At 40.5% G+C, this 7500-nt stretch overlaps 1 pseudogene; it reads right to left on the bottom strand.

Annotated features, from left to right (window-relative positions):
* The window catches only part of LOC116057122, a 14169-nt pseudogene that overhangs the window by 918 nt on the left and 5751 nt on the right, over nucleotides 1–7500 (bottom strand).

Raw genomic sequence — 7500 nt, 5'->3', positions numbered from 1 at the left:
CATGGAGTCTGGTGGAAATATGCTGGCTCTATACACGCTAAAAGTCCTGATTATTTACATGGAGTCTGGTCAAAGCCCATCTACGGAAAGCCGTTCCACTCCCTATTAAGCCCCATTGTACCTACTTTGGTTGCAGTTCCACCAGAGTTCCACTGGGGGTGATCACGGTCCAGTGCTAAATGAATGGGACCCTATGGAGCTAGACGGCTAAATTTGTCTCTTTCGCCTGATTGTCGTTGAGAAATCTCAGATTTGATTGTAGTTTTTGCAAGTTCAACATGGATTATAGGTCAAAAGTTGAATGAACGAGTACTTATGCCCTTTCGATTTGTTACAGGTTGAGTCGTTGTTGCCCATAACACGCTAGCATTCTGCTAATGAATGCTGATTGGTCGGTGAAGGACTGATTACGAGTATTATTTATTATTATTTATTATTATTATTTTACTATTTATTTAAATGTATTTTATCGTTATTAATATGTACTGTGTGTATATGTTTATACTTATATTGTTTATATCTTTTTATCCTTCTTATATTTGTATGTGTGACATGCTCCAACAACACCATGACAAATTCCTCGTATGTGCAACGTACTTGGCAATAAAGCCCTTTCTGATTCTGATTCTGACGATCGCAGATCCCGCTTGACGGCATCCGAAGCAGAACCAGAATGTCAGAGTGAATATTTCGGCGTGGTCTTTAAAACATTAGTAAACCTCTTTCTAGCACATGTATTAACAGGGAGAGCCTCACCTGTCAGCTGTGTTGTCGATGCCTCGAGAGAAAAAAGGAAGTGACTCAGAGCTCGCCGTAAAGCAGAATCTCTGGCCGTGTGTATGACGTCATTGACATTTTAAAAGGCTTTTTAGAACAAAAAAGCCACTTTAAAAAATCTAACACGCAGCAGTGTGTATTTTCTTAGCCTCCCCTTTCGAATGTAACATTCAAATTACTAGATAATAAATTATATCCTGAGAAAAGTGGATTTTGAGGGGTATAGCTCCATAGAGTCCCATTCATTCTGCACTGGCCTGTGAACGCCCCCTATATGGATCAAGAGTGGAACTGCAACTAGTTCAGAAGCCGGAATTAACGAGAGAGTGGAACTTCTTCCCATATTAGAAATTCTTTGGTCTGGTGGAAATATGCTGGCTCTATACACGCTAAAAGTCCTGATTATTTACATGGAGTCTGGTGTAGTTTGGTGATGGTGATTTCGGGGCTGTTTCATGTTAAACTACAAGGATCTTACTCTTTAACTAAAAGGTCTATCTCTGTAGGGATCCATCCCATAACGTCAGACAGACAGAATAATAAAACATAAGAATATTAAAACGTTACGGTATGTTGGAGAGGTGCAGCGTGGCCGACGGGGGGAAGATGTTGTTGAAGTTCTTGGAGCCGGGCTTCTTGAAGCGATGGAGGCCGGAGCCCGAGAAGTCGCGGGTCAGCGCCAGCTCCTCTGGCCCCGCCCCCCCACGCGGCAGCTGCACCGCCGGGTGCTTGGACAGCATCACCCGAATCACGTTGCCATGGAGACGCTGCCCGTTCAGGTGACTCATCGCTGGAGGAGGAGGAGGAGGAGGAGAAACATATAAATTAAAATATAAACTTTCTAACAAAGCTAATTAAACATTAAATATAAATTTTACTTTGATAAGATGGAAAAAATATTAAATTAAAATTAAACAAAAAAAAATAAAGAAACTATCAAAATGAAAAAAATAAAAAGAAAAGAAATTAAACAATTAGTTTTTGCTTTAACTAATAAGAAAAAGTAAAATATTTAAGAAATTATTTTTAAATGTTTAAAAAAATAAGGAAAAATAAAAAAAACTCAAATAATAAAATATATATTATTAAAGAAATTAACTTTCTAACTTTAAATAGAAAAAATTAACCATTAAAAATAAATATGTTACATATTTATGTAATTGTGTGTGTGTATATATATGTGTGTGTGTGTGTGTGTGTGTGTGTGTCAGACCGAGTTGAGCCTGCGTGGCGTCGCTCATCTGAACCAGAGCGTTTTCCTTCTTGTTGAAGAGGATCTTCACTCGCTGAACGTCCCCGTAAACTCCTAAACAAACACAAATATACACAGATTAACGTCCCCGTAAACTCCTAAACACACAGAAATATACACAGGTTAATGTCCCCATAAACTCCTAAACACACACTAATGTACCCCTAAACTCCTAAAAACACACAGAAATATACACAGATTAACGTCACCGTAAACTCCTAAAAACACAGAAATATACACAGATTAACGTCACCGTAAACTCCTAAAAACACAGAAATATACACAGATTAACGTCACCGTAAATTCCTAAAAACACAGAAATATACACAGATTAACGTCACCGTAAATTCCTAAACACACAGAAATATACACAGGTTAATGTCCCCGTAAACTCCTAAACACACAGAAATATACACAGGTTAATGTCCCCGTAAACTCCTAAAAACACACAAATATACACAGATTAACGTCCCCGTAAACTCCTAAAAACACACAGATATACACAGATTAACGCCCCCGTTAACTCCTAAAAACACACAAATATACACAGATTAACGTCCCCGTAAACTCCTAAAAACACACACAGATATACACAGATTAACGTCCCCGTAAACTCCTAAAACACACAAATATACACAGATTAACATCCCCGTAAACTCCTTAAAACACACAAATATACACAGATTAATGTCCCCGTAAACTCCTAAAAACACACAGATAAACACAGATTAATGTCCCCGTAAACATCTGGACACACACACACACACACACACACACACACACACACACACACACACACACACACAGACAGACACACACAAAAAAAAAAAGTTGCGGACGGCTGACCAATCAGAGCAGACTGTGGTCTTAAAGAGACAGGCGCTCCAGTTTGTATTAATATTTAATGATGACTCACCGAACAGAATGAAGAGGCAGAGAGGCGTCACGCTCTGCAGAGACAAACAGTGTTAATAAAGTTATCTGAGAGCAGAGCTGCGCTGTGATTGGCTGGATGCTGTGTGACCTCTGACCTCTGGGTTCAGGTTGGACACCAGCAGCACCGAGTGGCCAGCGGGGGGCGCCACCTGCAGCGCCACGCGGGGCGGGGGCATCAGGGAGCCGGGGACCGCCATCGCCAGCCCTGGGGAGGAAAACTTTACCTGTGAATATGTCTCTATTGGGAACAAGAGCTTTTCTTCCAAATATGGTCTGCTCATGAATATTTAGATGAGCTGCGAGCTGATTGGTTGAGGAACCACATACACATACAGTGGAGACGAGACAGCAGGTCTCATATTTCAGACACTGCAAAGTTATACATTGTTTGTCTGCTATTTCGTTATTAAATTCACTTCTGAGACTTTTTAAGCGAGAAATCAACTATATAAAGCTCAAATATGGGAAAATTTTAGTTTTTCATTTAGTTGCATAATAATTCTGCACACTAATAGTTGCCTAATAATTCTGGACACATAGATATTCTCCTGAGAAAGCCAAAAGTAACTTTTCCTTTGTTAAATATTCAGATTTGAGGTTTATTAACATTTCTGATTGACAGAGCAATGTATTTGTTACAATACAATAAGTCCTCAGGAATACAACTTGCCTAATAATTTTGCACAGTGTAGAAGCTCCACAGTATATTTACAGCTTGATTTTCGCCACGCCACTTATATTACAGCTACCCCAATGTCTTATAAAGCTAACAATGGTGTCAGATTTCAATTTAATGCATTTTTGTGAATTTCAGAGGTCTAGGAAGAGGCTAGCTAGCTCTCAATGATGGAGCTCCATCCAGCTCACTCGCGGACAAGAGGCATTTATTTCCCGATCGTTTGTTTAAATAACTCAACACATTATAATTACACACATTATAAGATTAACTGGAAGCTGTGGTAAGAGATTGCTGGCGTAACAAGCTCGCTGACCGCGCTCTCACTCACACCAGTGTTAATTTTGACAGCAAATTCTGATTTAGTCTTAGTCTTTTGAATAACACACCATTTAGCTTTAGTCTCATTTTAGTCATCTGAAATCTTTTAGTCTTAGTCTAGTTTTAGTCGACTAAATATCATAAGTCTTTTAGTCTTAGTCTAGTTTTAGTAGAGCAAATATTAGCAGATTTTAGTCGCCTAAATCTACAGTGGATTTAGTTGACTAAATGTTTCTCCAGAATTTTTGTTCATTGGAAGTATCCATCAGTCTGTTATGGAATGGTATTAAGGTTTGACTATGCAATACAGACACAGATGTAACGGTTGGTCCTAGACCTAGCTCTGACATCCTGTTGTTCATGAGACATGTCATTGCCCTCGGACCGGCTGCACTGCAAAACGTTAGCGTGTTGCTAACGAGCGAAGTCAACTGAAATCAGCCAAAGCTGTGTAACTAACTGTGGATTTCCACAGGATGCAGAACTGCGAACCGGCTCCGCTGCTGAACGGCTGCGTGCTCCGCTGTCCGTCAATACCCACCAGGTCTGGATTTGTTGCGTAACGGCTGCGGCCAGCCGACCACGAGATCTCGCGACGTATGTTCGCGCGATATAACAGGATGTAGTTTCTATAAACAGAACCACAAAACCAACAACAGTTAGTTTCCATCCAGAGGAGTAGAGGGGAAACTACTCTGAGCTGTGTTTTCAAGGTGTAGTGCAGGAGATATGACCTGCCGTGAGTACGGTGGATTTTATTTTGAAAAGTAACCGGATGTTTTATTTTGTTTCTGTGCTCGACTTCCTGTCCTCCACTATCTGCCGTGTGCTGAGTTGCTGCGGAGCTCTCCGGCGTCCGTCAAAAATAGAAGCTCTGGTATCTGCTCCGGAGGACTGGGACCGCCATATATATATATATATATATATATATATATATATATATATATATATAAATAAAGCCTTCATATATATCTATGGTTGCGCCTGCATTTGCCGCGGCTTTTTAAAATGGCTCTGCTGCTTCCGCATAAATCAACCTACAGTCAAAGATTCACTCTGATTGGATTTCTTCTCAACTTGTCTCACAAAAAAAGAGTCGTTCTGATCATGAAAAAGGTTCGTTGACGAATATTTTTCGTCATAGTCTTCGTCAACGAAATGAACACTGACTCTCACACACACCGGCCATTTAGCAGGAAGAGGGGAGCTGCAGGCCCTGGAGCTCTGTCAGGGCAGCGGCGTTTGGTAGTCCATTAACCCAAAAAACGGTGACGTTGCGCGGGTATGGAGCGCCGTGGGCTGCCAGCCAGGCCTGCACGATTCGGGGAAAAATATGAATCACGATTTTTTTGCTTAGAATTGATATCACGATTCTCTGCCATGATTTTTTTCTCACGTAGTGTAATGTTTATTGCACACATGAACCATGACAACACTAAAGAAACTGGCAGTACCAAACATTTTTTTTGGCAGCTATAGCTCATTGAGCATCACCACGATGATGTAAAGAGAGAGGCTTCAATGAAGAGAAGGGAGAGCACTGCAGCGCTTGGGAGCTCTTTAAAACCTATTTTATACAGTCTGTTTAAAACTCACAGAAGATAGTAGTAGTGTCAGTGATGCAGTCGGCTCGTAAAATTAAATGAGAATCGAAGTCATTAAATAAAAATAAAAAATCGAAGTTATTTAAAAATTAAATCGTGAACAGGGTGAATCGAGATCACGATTTTATAACGATTAATCGTGCAGGCCTACTGCCAGCCGTGACGGAGCTCCATCTACCTCCCAGCAGGCCGGGGTCTGTGAAGGAAGGCGGGCCGGGCGGCGAGGCAGCAACACAGGCAGCACCGGCCGCTGAACTCCGACACAGAGTCGGACAAAATTTGCAATTAGCCATCAATTTTGGTAAAACCGTCCATATTTGACCTCTACGTAGTTGATTTCTCACATAAAAAAGTCTCAGAAGTGAATTTAGTGGTAAAATAGCAGATTAACAATGTATACAACTTCTGAGATCTATGCGACCTATTCAGAAGACTAAGCCAGAGATCTTCAACAGGGGGGTGGGGAATTTAAATGTCTTAACATAATTCCAAGATATTATTAGCAAATATAAATCTGCCTCTTTGTGAAAAAAACACATTGATGATAGGCTTACTGGCCTATAGGTAAGTTAGTCACTACCCAGTCCCTCCAGAAAAACCTGATTATGTGATCTCATAACTCAATGTATAATCAGCCAAAGTCTGCATATTTATGTGGGGGGCGCATTTTTTCAAATATGCCGCACTTTCGCCACATAAATTGCCGATTTCCGCGCAAAATATGCGGGGCTTGCATGATTTCATAATCCCCGCATTTTTGTTGCAAAAAAGTCACATATATCTTAGCAGAAAGATGAAAAATGTTGCGTTTACTTCATACAAGAGCAGCCGTTTTCTCCTGTTGCCATGGGAACGTTATGAAGTGACGTAATTACGTGACGTGAACATCATCGAAAAGTTGCAAACCCCGCGATGAAGCCACGATGGAACCGCAGTTTTTGCAAGTTCCCGCAATTTCATCGCATAAAATTGCATAAATATCCGGCATATTCCATCAAATTTTTTAAGAAAACGTGCCGCATCATCAAGGATTTTTGCCCAAAACAATCACAAAAAAACTCAGCATTTTTCTGGAAGGACTGACTAAGGTAACCATGCACAGATACAGTTAATCCTAAGGATTCACTGTGCCACATGTATTTTTAACATTAAAACATGATATACAAAATCACGCCAACAAATATTTTAATAGCTTATAATTCTATGCACTAAGAATGTATGTGTAAAGGCTCTAGGCCGCCCTGCACTTTATTATAGGCCCAGTTTAATATGCAACTTAATTTTATACAATATGTAGTAGGGGTCCCTGATCCGTCTCTCTCAGTTAAGGGGTCCTTGGCTTAAAAAACGTTGAAGTCCCCTGGACTAAGCTGACCTCGGATCAGTGGTGTATGTAAATGTTTGGGCGTGACAAAGAATTTTCAACTGTAGTCCTAGTTACCTAGCATTGTTACCTCGTTACCCTGTGTATTTAGTCTTTGTGTTTTCCATTGTCCTGTGTCCGATCATTGTGAGTGTGTGTACTGATTTCAGTTTGGATTACATATTAGTCAGTCCTTCCAGAAAAAAAGGGCAAAAATCCTTGATTATGCAGCACGTTTTCTTAAAAAATGCGATGGAATATGCAGGATATTTATGCAATTTTATGCGATGAAATTGCGGGAACTTGCAAAAATTGCGGGAACTTGCAAAAATTGCGGGAACTTGCAAAAATTGCAGGAACTTGCAAAAATTGCGGTTTCATCATGGAGGGACTGATTAGTTAGTCTTCCCTGCTTGGTCTCTGTGTTCATGGACTACATAGTTATTCTTGGACTTTCTTTTTGCCTGCTTTTTCCAGGTCTCCTTTTGTTTGTATACTCCACTGCCTGCCATCTCTGCTTTTGGCTCCACCATTCACCAACCCTCCCCAAAATTTACAGAGGAAAGGGGTG

Source organism: Sander lucioperca, chromosome 14, assembly GCF_008315115.2.
Source record: "Sander lucioperca isolate FBNREF2018 chromosome 14, SLUC_FBN_1.2, whole genome shotgun sequence".
In the NCBI taxonomy this organism is placed as follows: domain Eukaryota; kingdom Metazoa; phylum Chordata; class Actinopteri; order Perciformes; family Percidae; genus Sander; species Sander lucioperca.
Note: the sequence above shows the minus strand (reverse complement) of the source record. Positions and strands in the feature narration are given on the sequence as shown.